General features: G+C 53.0%; 2 long non-coding RNA genes across 2 annotated transcripts; one reads left to right on the top strand and one right to left on the bottom strand.

The window, feature by feature from the left end:
• The first annotated feature begins 3058 nt into the window (after nucleotides 1-3058).
• LOC138113750 (uncharacterized) lies at nucleotides 3059-10829 on the top strand. The gene is made up of 2 exons (XR_011152321.1): nucleotides 3059-3493; nucleotides 6901-10829. It is a non-coding gene; the product is annotated as an uncharacterized lncRNA (long non-coding RNA).
• LOC138113749 (uncharacterized) lies at nucleotides 5575-6957 on the bottom strand. Its single transcript, XR_011152320.1, has 2 exons — nucleotides 6874-6957; nucleotides 5575-6279 (listed from the first exon to the last, which is right to left on the bottom strand). It is a non-coding gene; the product is annotated as an uncharacterized lncRNA (long non-coding RNA).
• Nucleotides 10830-11086: the final 257 nt, after the last annotated feature.

The following is an 11086-nucleotide window of genomic DNA, read 5'->3' on the forward strand; positions in this document are numbered from 1 at the left end:
ACAGGGAAAAGGTGCACCAGCCCTCACACCACCCCTGACAGCACCATTTTCCCCCCACCAGCAGCACAGTGCAGCAACCCTGGAACCCTCACTGCAGCAGAGCTCAGTAACCCTGGTGCTGGGATAACCCTGGAACCCTCAGAGGAGGACAAGCCCCACACCAAAAAGTTAGGGATGACAGCTGCAGGCTGGAGAGTGACAGGTACGGGTTGAGGGCTGGGGCGTGTAGAGCAGGAGTGAGGGGTTCCAGGCAGCAATAGCAGTGAGGGGTATAAAGTAGAGGGGGTTAAAGGTTAGGGGATAAAGGGACAAAAGTCAGGGCATAGGTTGGGGGGTCAGGGAATCAAAGGTGAAAGTCCAGGGGTCGAAGGTCAAGGTGGTCAATGTCAAAGCACAGAGGTCACATGTAGAAGGTTGGGGCAAAGGTCACAGGGCTCAGGGGGGTCAAAGGTCCTGGGGTCAGGTGTCATGGGTCAAAAGGCAAGGGTCAAAGGGCTCAGGTTGGGGGGGTCAAAGGGCAGAGCTCAAGGTGTAAAGGTGGATGGTCAGGGGTCAGGGATCAAAGGTCAGGTTGTCAAGGAATGGGTCGAGGGGTCAAAGGTCAGGGGGAGTAAAAGGTCAAGGCTCAGGCTCAGGATTAGAGGTTTCAGCATGATTTTCCATGGTGGTTCCCAGTGTGGGGACACGGGGTGTGGGGTCAGTGGCGCCGGGGGCAGGCAGGAGCCCCATGGGCAGTGGCCGGCAGCGGCGGGGACGTCTCCGTCCGGGTCGCGCCCCTCCACTCCCAGCAGAAGCCCCCCTGCGCTGTGCGGTGCCCGGCCGCACTCCTTGCCCTCCCTGCCGCTGCCTTCCCGCACTCCCACCGCACCCCCTGCTCCCCTCCAGCCCAGGGAAATGCAGGAAAACACAAAATCATCGAGGTGGAACAGTCACCGGAGCTGCCCGAGCCATCCCTCTGCGGCGGCAGCTGCCCAGAGCCGGGAGCACCCAGCAGGATGCAGCTCCTCTTTCCCAGGAGCTGGAGGCAGGGTTTCCCAGGCAGGGGGAGCAGGGAGAATTTCAGCTCCCAGCAGCTCTCTGTGAGTGCTGGATGGACTCTGGGCTGAGCCAGGTGGGAGGTGTGGGTGGTGTTCATGTCCTCAGGAGCTGCTCGAATCCACCTTAAACTCCTGGAGTGGTCTGTGCTGGGAAGAACCTTACAGACCATCCTGTTCAGCCCCTTGCCATGGTCAGGGACACCTTCCTGGGGTGTCTGTGCCAGAGTGGTGGAATGGGCAGGACTTTTTCCCTGAGCCCAATCCCGGGCAATACTGGGGTTCCCATGGGAAGAAGCCTGTGAGCTGCATTTCCGGAGCTGGGAGCCTCCATGCCTGGGAGTGTTTCCAGTACCGCTCTTTGGTTTTTTCCATAACTGGGCATGATGTTTCTCCCCAGAGCAAGGTGGTTTTCCCTGGATTGTTGGGGTTACACACTGGCTGTTTGACAGCTCTGTTGTCTCTTTGTCCTGAATGGAAGAGCGAGGAATGGGAGATGCTCCCAACTGTCACAGGGATGTGGGAACAGCCCAGTTCCAGTGAGGAATGTGATGCCCAGCTTGTGGCGTGTGCCCTGAGATGGTCTTTCCTGTTGTTTTGTCCTTAGAGCCTGTTGGAGTGCTGGCCTGGATTTGGGAGGAGCCAAGTAGCCTGGAGCAGTGAGGTTTTTCCTGTCAGAAATCCATGCTGGGGATGTTTTCCCTGGCTGTCCCAAGGGGAAGGAACAGCTCTGGAGTTTTTGCAGCCACAGGCTGGGGATGCATCCCCTGAAAACCAGTTCAGGATCGTTCATCTGACTCTGTCCCTGACCTGTGGCTTCCAGGGAGCCTTCTGGTCTTCTGGATATTCCCAGGAGAGGATATTCCACCACCTGACTTTTAAGCCAGGAATTGCAAACCCAGTAAGTCAGTCACATTCTATGGGAGCTGCCCCAATGGTGGGATGGCAGAGGGCACAGCCCACGCTGCTGTTTGGGACATTCCCAGCTGGAACGGGAGCCAGCTGGGCATTTTGGAGCGCTGAGGCCACAAGGGCAGCCTTGAGTGGCATTCCCAGGCAATGCTGAGGCATCCCATGCCTGTGGCACGTGGCAACACATGCCTGATGTGGAGCAGAGAGAGGAAGGGAGAAATTCTGAGTTGATGGGAGGAATGGAATTGGGCTTTCCAGAATGGAATTGGTATAGGTGCTGATGGTATCATGGAATCATGGGGTGGCTTGGAAGGGACACAAAGACCCTCTGGGCTCTGTTTTCCCATCCCATGGCAAAGAACACATCCAAAACTGCCTCCTCACCCTCATGGAATGGCAATGGGTGTTGGGAGCTCTGGCAGGAGCACCTGGAGACCAGGTAAGAATAGCAATGGGATTGTTTTGGCTGCTGCTGGATGTGGTTTTCTCTTTTCAGGATGTTCCTCTGATCGATGTTTTCACAGTAGCTTGCTAGGCCTCATTTGAGGATAATTCCAAGAATTTGGAAGTAGTTGGAAAAGAGTGAGGACAAAAGGTGAACCTGATCCATTTCTAGTAATTCTGAACTTCTCTTGCAGCACCATTCTGGGGGAAAGCTGGTTAAAGGATAAAGATGCAGAGGAACAAGTGTTGTCAACCCCCCTGCCTCCCTGACAGAGCAAAGCTTTCTGCAATCCCAGTAAATCTCTTGGAGAAACTGTGGGATCACAAGGTTTCCTAGGAAAGGAAAACTAAGGACAGAGATGAGGAAAGAGGCTTCCAATTAATAATGATTTGATGGAGGTAGGAATGATTCTTGTATGTTTGATGCACCCCTTTTTATTCCTGGGATAATTTTAAATGATTTCTTTAAAAACTCATTTTGATTTGGGAATTCAAATTAGAGAGGAAGCGATGCAAAATAAATGCAGGGAGAGATCACAGAATCATCCTGGAATGGCAGAATAGTTTGGGTGGGAAGGGACCTTAAGGATCACCTCATTCCATCCACAGGGTGCTCCAAGCCCCGGCCAGCCTGGCCTCGAACACTTCCAGGGATGGGGCAGCCACGATTTCCCTGGGTTTCCGAGCACAAGAGGAAATTTCCAGCAGGAAGTGAGGGGTTTCCTTTGCTCTGCCTGGCCCTAGCAGGGCTTTGGGAGGCAGAGGGTGTGGGAACAGGAGCTTTGTCCACTGCCTTGGGGGAGTCTCTGATGTCCCAAAACCCAGCCGAGCAAGTGGTTGTGGTTTAACATCCCGTTCAAAGGAGATGCCAGGCCAGGAACGGGAATGGACTGCAGAGCAGGGATGGTGCCCAGCAGAGGGGTGACCGTCCAGGGGGTCCCAGCAGTCCATCCCTGCTGGCCAGGTTTGGGATGAGCAGGTTGGTGACTGTCCCTGTGCTTGCTCTGCAGGATGAGGAAGCCAGGCCTGCTGAGGAGGAAGATGAGGAGGTGTGGGAGGATGGAGACAGCGGCCACCAAAGGCTGCGGAAGGCACAGATCCAGGTAGGAGACGTTGCCTTCCGAGGAGAGGGACTTGTCTGTCCCGTTGGAATTTGGGGCGTGAGGCCAGTGGAACAAAGGGTTTGATTCCATTTTCTTACTCGGGTTTTCACGTGCCTTAAGAGAGCTTTGTGAAAATGTCATTATCCCTGATTGAATCTCTGGAAAACAGGGATTGAAGCTTTCAGAAGGGGCCCAACCCTGCCTGCACGTATCCAAGTGCAGCCCCCACTCCCTGTTTTTGTGTACAGCTGGGATGAGACCTCAGCTGCTGCTACTTGCCCACTCACAAGTTGTGTAGCTCAGAGCCTCAGCCATGAAGGGCCAGGCTGTGTTTAAAACAGCCCAAGGTACCAGAGAGCTGAAGTAATTTCCTAGCAGGTAACTTGACTTGGAAGCTGCATTCTAAAATTTGTCCACATTTAATTTATGTCCCACGTGGAGACACCTAAAGAAGCAGAGGTGGGGTGTTCCTAAGAAAAGAACATCTAAATTCTTTGGTGGTAGAGGGCTTAAAATTAAAGTCTGAGTGGAGGTGCCTTTAGGACACTTCCATTCCAGTATCTGAATGGAATTTACATGAAGTATCCAAATCCTGACAAGCTTGTATGAACTCCAAAGCCTCTGCAAGTGTTTTACAGCCAGGGAAGGAGATAAGAGTCTGGAGTCTCTTCCCAAAACCTGGCTGCTGGTTTGTTTGGCCAGGCATAGGAATAATTGTGTATTCCCTGGGGCTGTCCTTATGGGGAGAGGTTTACTTATGTGCCCTGGGTTTATTCAGTGCCTCTTCAAAGTGATGGAAACTGATTTCATTGAAATGCCAGGGGTGCCAAATGTTTTCCCCAGCCAGAGCTCGGAGCCAGTCCAGTGGGAAGAGGCTTAATGGCCATTTTCCCACTCCCTCGGGGCAGCAGCACTGGAGCACTCGCACCCAGCCGTGCCCGAGGGGCCGAGTACTGGCAGGAGGCAAAGCCGGGGACGGGGCAGTAGGAGCTTGCAGTGCTCCTGGAATCGCAGAGCTGGAGCTGTGGGTTAGAACTCCCAGGAGCTGCTGCCTCACTCAAACCTCGTTTCAAGCTCAGCATCCCTCCTGCTCCCTTGGAATGATTGTTGCTTCTGTTGTTGCTCTTTCCCGATACATGATGATTATTATTGTAAATTCCCACTCCATTTCTTCCATAGCCCTTTGCTTCCCAGAGGTGGTGCTTTAGGCAAGCCCCTCCAGCCTGGGAAGGTGCTTTTGGCTCCGCACTCATTCCCAGTCCCCATGAGCAGCTGGACCTGTGCTGCCCCAGCAGGTGCCTTTCCTTCCTTCCTTCCCTGCTGCACTTTGGCTTTTCGAGGGCTCTCTGGGGGGCTGAGGGAGAAGTTCTTTGTCATTCCAGGGCAGCATAAGCCCTGATCCCACTAAAAGCAGGAGGAATCATTTCATCCTTGTTTTTGGATACACCTTTAGTGTTTTCTCTCTTTTGCTGACACTGTGTGGTGAAGCAGCAGCTCCCTGGAATAATTTTTATTTGTAAAACAGTGAATTCCCTGCTGGAATCCCAGTCACAGCCCCCCAGATCAATGTGCAGTTTAAGGCCTTACACCCTGACCAGGACAAGTTCCTGTCCTTAGACATGGAAAACAGGGGAGAACTCAGACTGGATTGGAGCCAGCATCCAGAATGGGGAAAGTGAGGCAGCGTGCTTGGAGAAGGCTGGGGCTGGTACAGGGGGTGTTCCCCGTTGGATGACACCCGTGTGGAGCCGATCCTTCTCTTCCTTTGTCCAAAGTCCGATGGCAAAGGAGTGAAGAACCCACAAGTGGGGCCTGGAAGGAAAACAGTTCTGTTAAAATTAGGCAAAGAATGCACTAAGTAAAAATGGACATCCTTTTTATGTGTGAAAGAAAGTAGGGGAAAAATGTTGAAAAAGAGTTCTTTTATTCGGTGCCACCTCTCATTTTTTTATGGATAAAACCCTCTAGTGAGCAATCAGAACAGGAGTGGGAAAGCCAGGAGCCTTTGACTTCCACAGTGAACTTAATTTCCATGCTTAATTTTAACAATTTCCTCTCTCTCTCAGGGCAGGAAAACCCACTTAACTTGTCCCATCTTTGCCAAAAGCTTTGGTGTTTGAGCAGCCAAACCCAAGGAGCTCTGGCCCCACCAGCCTGTACTGGAGGGCCCCTGGTCCTGCCCGTGGTGTGGGATGAATCCCCAGTTGTCCCCAGAGGGGGCTGCCCTGGTCCCTGCAGTGCCCAGCACCTGAGACAGAGAGAGCCCTGTCCAAAGGGGCCTTTGGCACCTTGTCAGGAATGTGGCAGCAGCCCCAGGAGCAGGCTGGAGGTGAGAACTGGGGCTGTGTTTGAGCCTGAGCAGGTCAGCTCAGTGTTTACCTGTGGGGGGAGCTTGGCCCCACACTCTGAGTTGAAGCGGGATCAGGGTGACAGATGCTGCATTTTGGGCACCCTGAGAGTTTCTCTCCCCCCTGGAGCTTTCCTGCAGGGATGGGGCAGGGCAGGGAGCAGAATTAACCCTGCACCTCCCGTGGACACTGCTGGCCTTTGTCTCTCTGTTGTGCCATCAGCCTGTGGGAATTTGCTGCTGCCGCTGCCACCCCACCTGGGGGCTGCGTGCTCCTGGCAGCCCTTCCCAGCCCCACACCCGAGCTCCAGCGGTGCCTCCGGGCTGTGTTGGGAGCGTTTGCTGGGAATGGGCCTCATCCCTGGAGTATCCTTTCCTTCCAGAGTGGATGGACAGAGCTGCTGGGCTTGTCAGCTTCAGAGTTTGATTGCAAAAGTCACTGCAGGGAAGAATGACAAGGAGGTTTGTCAGAGTGGTGCTGTCAGACCCCACCTGCCAGTCTGTGCTTTGGGTTGGAGGTTGTTGTGTATTGGCCCTGCAGGCAAGGAACGTCCCCTTCCCACCTCAGCCCAGCAGCTCCCAAGGGCTCTTCCTGGAGTACTTATTCTTTGCTTCCCTTTGGGCTAACTTAATCTCCACCCTTCCATGAGCAATTCCTTGGCTTCTCCTGGAGAAAACCCCACGGCAGAGGCAGTCTGCAAAGGAGCCCAGAGCTGTGCTTGGAGCAGAGAGTGCTGAGAGCTGCGGGTGCCTCTGCTGCCCCAGGCTGGCAATATCCCCATGGAACAGACTGGGCAAATGGGATTAGAGGGAGCACAAGTCCCTTCAGGGAAGGGGTTTTCTCCTGTGCAGATCAGGCACAGGGCAGGAAGGGAACTTTGGAAATCAGCTGATTTCCCCCAGAAAGCATCACTCACATCAGCATGGATGACATGACCTGTGCCCACCGCTCACCATGCACCCGGCCAGAATCAAGAGCAAAGGTTGGTTTGGGTGTGAGCACTTGAAATAACTTGGAAAGAGAAGCAATCACCTTTTGCTGCTTCTTTCTTTCTTGCAGATGCTGGGATTGCCTCTGGGCACGTGTGCTGAGCTCTCCCTGCAGGGAACCGTCAGGCCTTAACAGCTGTGAGGTTGTGTTCTTCTCAGTGGGGAACTGGAAATAATTATTAATTAATTAATTGCAGAAATGTCTTCTGAACCTTTCCCCTTTCCTGGTAGATCTTCTCTCTCTGCCTCTGAATTTACAGCTGTTCCCTGGTGTCATTGGCCCTGCCTGAATTCCTTGCAGCTCCTCACTGGGAAAACCTGGGGTGACTGAGAGGGGACACAAGAATTGTTTGTGTAGGAAAATGGGAGGGGATGTCGAGGGGAGCGAGGTGGCATTTTTGAGGGAAAAGCTGAGGTGATGTTTAGGAGAGAGAATGCACATTTTTGGGGCAGAAAAGAGTTAATATTGTAGAGGAAGGAAAATTTGGGGGGTAAAACTTGATGTAACCTGTAGGGGACAGAATGAATATTTTGGCATAGGCATAGAGGAGTAGACAAATAAGGAAAATTTTGGAGGCAAAGCGTGACAAAATCTCAAGAGCAGAGAATGATCACTTGGAGGGAAAAATGAGGTGATGAGTACTGAGCATGTGGGGAAAATCTGAGCTAATCTCTAGGGGAGAGCATGAACACACTGAGGTAACATGAGGGAATCAGTTGTGGGCAGGTAGGGAAACTTGTGTAAAAAGAACATTAAATAAGCTGTGGAAAGAACATGTTGAGGTAAAAATGAGGTCATCAGTAGTAGACAGATGGAAAACTTTGGTGGTAAATCTTGATAGAAGCTACGTGGTAGAAAGTAAATAAATATTGAAGGAAGAAGAGGGAATCAGTAGTGGACAGGTAGGGGAATTTTGGGGGGGTAAAACTTGAAATAATCTAGAGGTTGAGAATGAATATTTTGAGGTAAAAATGAGGTAGTAAGTTGTGGACAGTTAAGGAAAATTTTGGGGGTCAAACTTGAGGTAATCTCTAGGGAGAGTATGACACACTGACATAAACTGAGGCAGTCACTGGGGCTAGGCAAGGAAATTTGGGGTGTAAAACGTGGGAAGATCTGTAGGGCAGAGAATGAACATATTGAGGAAGCAATGAGGTGACCAGTAGTCAAGAGGAGGAAGAATTTGGGGGGCAAACCCTGAGGTAATTATGGAGGAACAGTAAGTGTTTTTGAGAAAAAATCAGACCTAATTTGTAGGGGACAGAATGAACATTTTGGGGATAAGACAGACAGAACTTGCGTGGTTTTGGTTTTACAATCTGGTCAGTATACAGGGGACAAAATAGACATTTTGGTCATAAAATCCTAGTTAATCTGTAGAAGAAAGAACTCCTATTTTGAGGTAAAAAGGAGGTGATCAGAATTGGGCAGGTAGGGAAAATTGAGGGGGTAAAATGTGAGGTCATCTCTAGGAGAGAGCAGGAGCATCCTGAGGTAAACTGAGGGAATTGCTGTGGACAGGTGGGTAAATCTGGGGGGTAAAACTTGAGGGAATCTCCATGGTAGAAAAGGAGTATTTTGAAGTAAAAATGAAGTACTCCGTGGTGGAGAGGTACAGAAAATGTCGGGGGTAGAATCTGAGGTGATCTGTAGCAGAGAGAATGCACTTGATGGGGTAAACTGAGGTTTTATGGCCAGGTAGGGAAGTTCTGAGGGGTAAAAATTGAAAGTGTCTGTAGGGTAAAGAATGAGAATATTGAGGTGGAAATGAGGAAAGAGGTAGTGGACAGGTGGGGAAAGTTTTGGGGGCAAATCTTGTGGTAATCTCCAGAGCAGAGAAAGAATGCTTCCTTGTAAAAAATGAGGAACTCAGAAGGAGACAGATGGGGACATTTTGGGGGTAAAGTCTCAGGTCATCTCAAGGTGAGGGAAGGACTATTTGGAGGTGAACTCAGGACTCACTGTGTCCTCCTTCCTTGGCAGCAGCTGGCAGGGAAGGGAGAAGAGGCCTCGGGCTGGAGAGGGGCAGGAGAAAGGCACTGTGGGCAAAGGGACCTCCCTGGCATCCCCAGGGCACCTGTGGGGAACAGAGTGGACACTTTGGGAGCAAAGGGAGGTGAGTGGATTGTCCCTTTGGGGGATGCTGGGATTTAAATCATTCTATCCATTTGCCTGCTGACATTTCCCAGCCCAGGGGCTTTGGCTGCCAGGGCAGCACAAAGATTGTTCCCTGTGTGGTGCCCAGATTTGGGGTTAGGCTTTGCTAGTTCACATGAATTCTACCCAAAGCCCTGAATTGCCACTGGAATAGCCTCCTAGTGCCTCCTGGAGCATGGATATTCCCATGCAGAGCTGCCTATTTAACAGCAGGTGTCAGGAAGCAGCAGAGCTTCCAGGGAAGCTCAGCAGGGTCAGGGCAAGGACAGCTTCATGTTCCATAGAATTTGCTGTTTGTAACCCTCATCCCCCAGCCCCCCCCACCATGTCCCTGGGGCACCTGACAGAGTTCCCTGGAATTCAGCTGCCTGCACCCCCCGAGCTCGGGCTCGGGTGATATTTGGAAGCAGGAGAAGGCGCTGGCCGGACGCGCTCCCAGCCCGTGCTGAGGCAGCCCCTGTGCCCATGGGAGGAGTTCTCTCCCTGCAGGAGCTATTTCATTGCAGAGCCTCTGGAAGTTCTTTTCCCTCAGGAAAGGGATGCACATCCCTGCCTTCAGGGCACCTGCAGTGTGAGCCACCTGTGAAAGCTTTCCATCAGTTGTGCAGTTCCAGCTGGTTCCCCAAAAACTGCCAACTCAATCCAAAGAGATTTCTCTGCCTCTGACCTTTCATTTGAAGGCATCTCTGAGGGCATTGCTTGGCATTTCATTGCTGTGGGGGAAGCTTGCCTTGGCTTTAACGCTGCTGAGGGATGATGTCCTCAGGCTGGAAGGGAAGGCATTTTGGGTGGCTGGGACATAGCTGGCAGGTGTGTGGGAGGTCGGCAGCGGGAATTGCTGTCTGAGCCCCTCTGCAAACAGCCCGTGCCGACATTCCCCGGTGCCAGCTGTTCCTTGGGGTATTTTTGGGGCGTCAGTGGGGTCTGTCGGGGCCGAAGCATCTCCAGGTGCCTGTTCAGAGCAGCCCCTGGCCGAGGGGCCGCCCTTTATCCATGTCCATCCCAGCGCTGCCCAGGCAGCCCAGTGCCCGTTCCCGGGATGTGTGTTTGGCATGCTGTGTGCCACAGGCAGGACACTGCAGGCACAGCTCCTCTCTGCAAATCCAAAGCACAAGAGCTGCTGGTTCCCTTCCTGGGGCTGCTGGCCTTCTCCCTCCCCCCCGTTCCCTGCCAGCTGGGACACACAGAAGGAGCACCAAGGAACACTCCTGGCAATGAGCAGGAGTCACTGAGAGCTCTGTGCAGCTCTGGGCCACAAAAGCTGCCTCAGCCGCCACTGTGATTTTGGCCTGTGAACACTCACCTGCGGGAAATGCCCCTCTGCAGGCAGGAGCAGCTCTGACACTCTCCAGAACTTTGGCCATGGAGCAAGTGAACCCTCAGGACTTGCCTTGCTTCTTTCTCCCTGGAAAGGGACATGGAATGAGCACCTTGACAGCTGTTGGGGAAATCCTGGAAAGGGCAGGAAATCAGGGCTATGGGAAGAGTTTTGTGCTGTCCCCCAAGCGATCACCTGTGGTGTTCCATGATCAGGTGCTGGCCATGGAGCTCTGCCCTGTGGCCATGGCAGGGGCTGGGGTGTAAAGCAGCATTAGCATAAAAGAAGGAGCTGTATTTGCAAAGGAATTACCTTGCTGGCACTTGGCATTGCCATGCCAGGCAGGACATTGGCAGGAGCTGAGATTGGCTTGGTTGGAGCAGGGTGCTGAGAATGGCCAGGTGTGGGTTCAAGGCCCAGATGAGGCATTCACATAAGGGTTCGACTTGGTGCTCCTTGTGTATCCATTCCCACTCAGGAGATGCTGTGCTCTGGAAATAAAGAAGAAACAGTTTCCACTGGACTTTCAAAGCCAGAGGTTTTTGCACTGGAGAGTGCAAGGCGCAGAGAAAGGGGGGGGGGGGGGGAAGGAGAGCATCAGGTACCGGCTGAGCGGCCCGAGCCCCGGCCCCAGAGCGGGCGCAGTCAGAGCAGGAGCGGCAGCAGCGGACTCGGCGCCAGCGCCCGGCCCGGGGGAGCGGCTCCTCCCGGCCGCGGCGCTGCAGCCGCGCTCGCTGGGCGGGGGGCGCGGCGGGCGGGAGGCCCCCGGGGGAGCGGCCC

Source organism: Aphelocoma coerulescens, chromosome 8 (genome assembly GCF_041296385.1).
Source record: "Aphelocoma coerulescens isolate FSJ_1873_10779 chromosome 8, UR_Acoe_1.0, whole genome shotgun sequence".
NCBI classification, from domain to species: domain Eukaryota; kingdom Metazoa; phylum Chordata; class Aves; order Passeriformes; family Corvidae; genus Aphelocoma; species Aphelocoma coerulescens.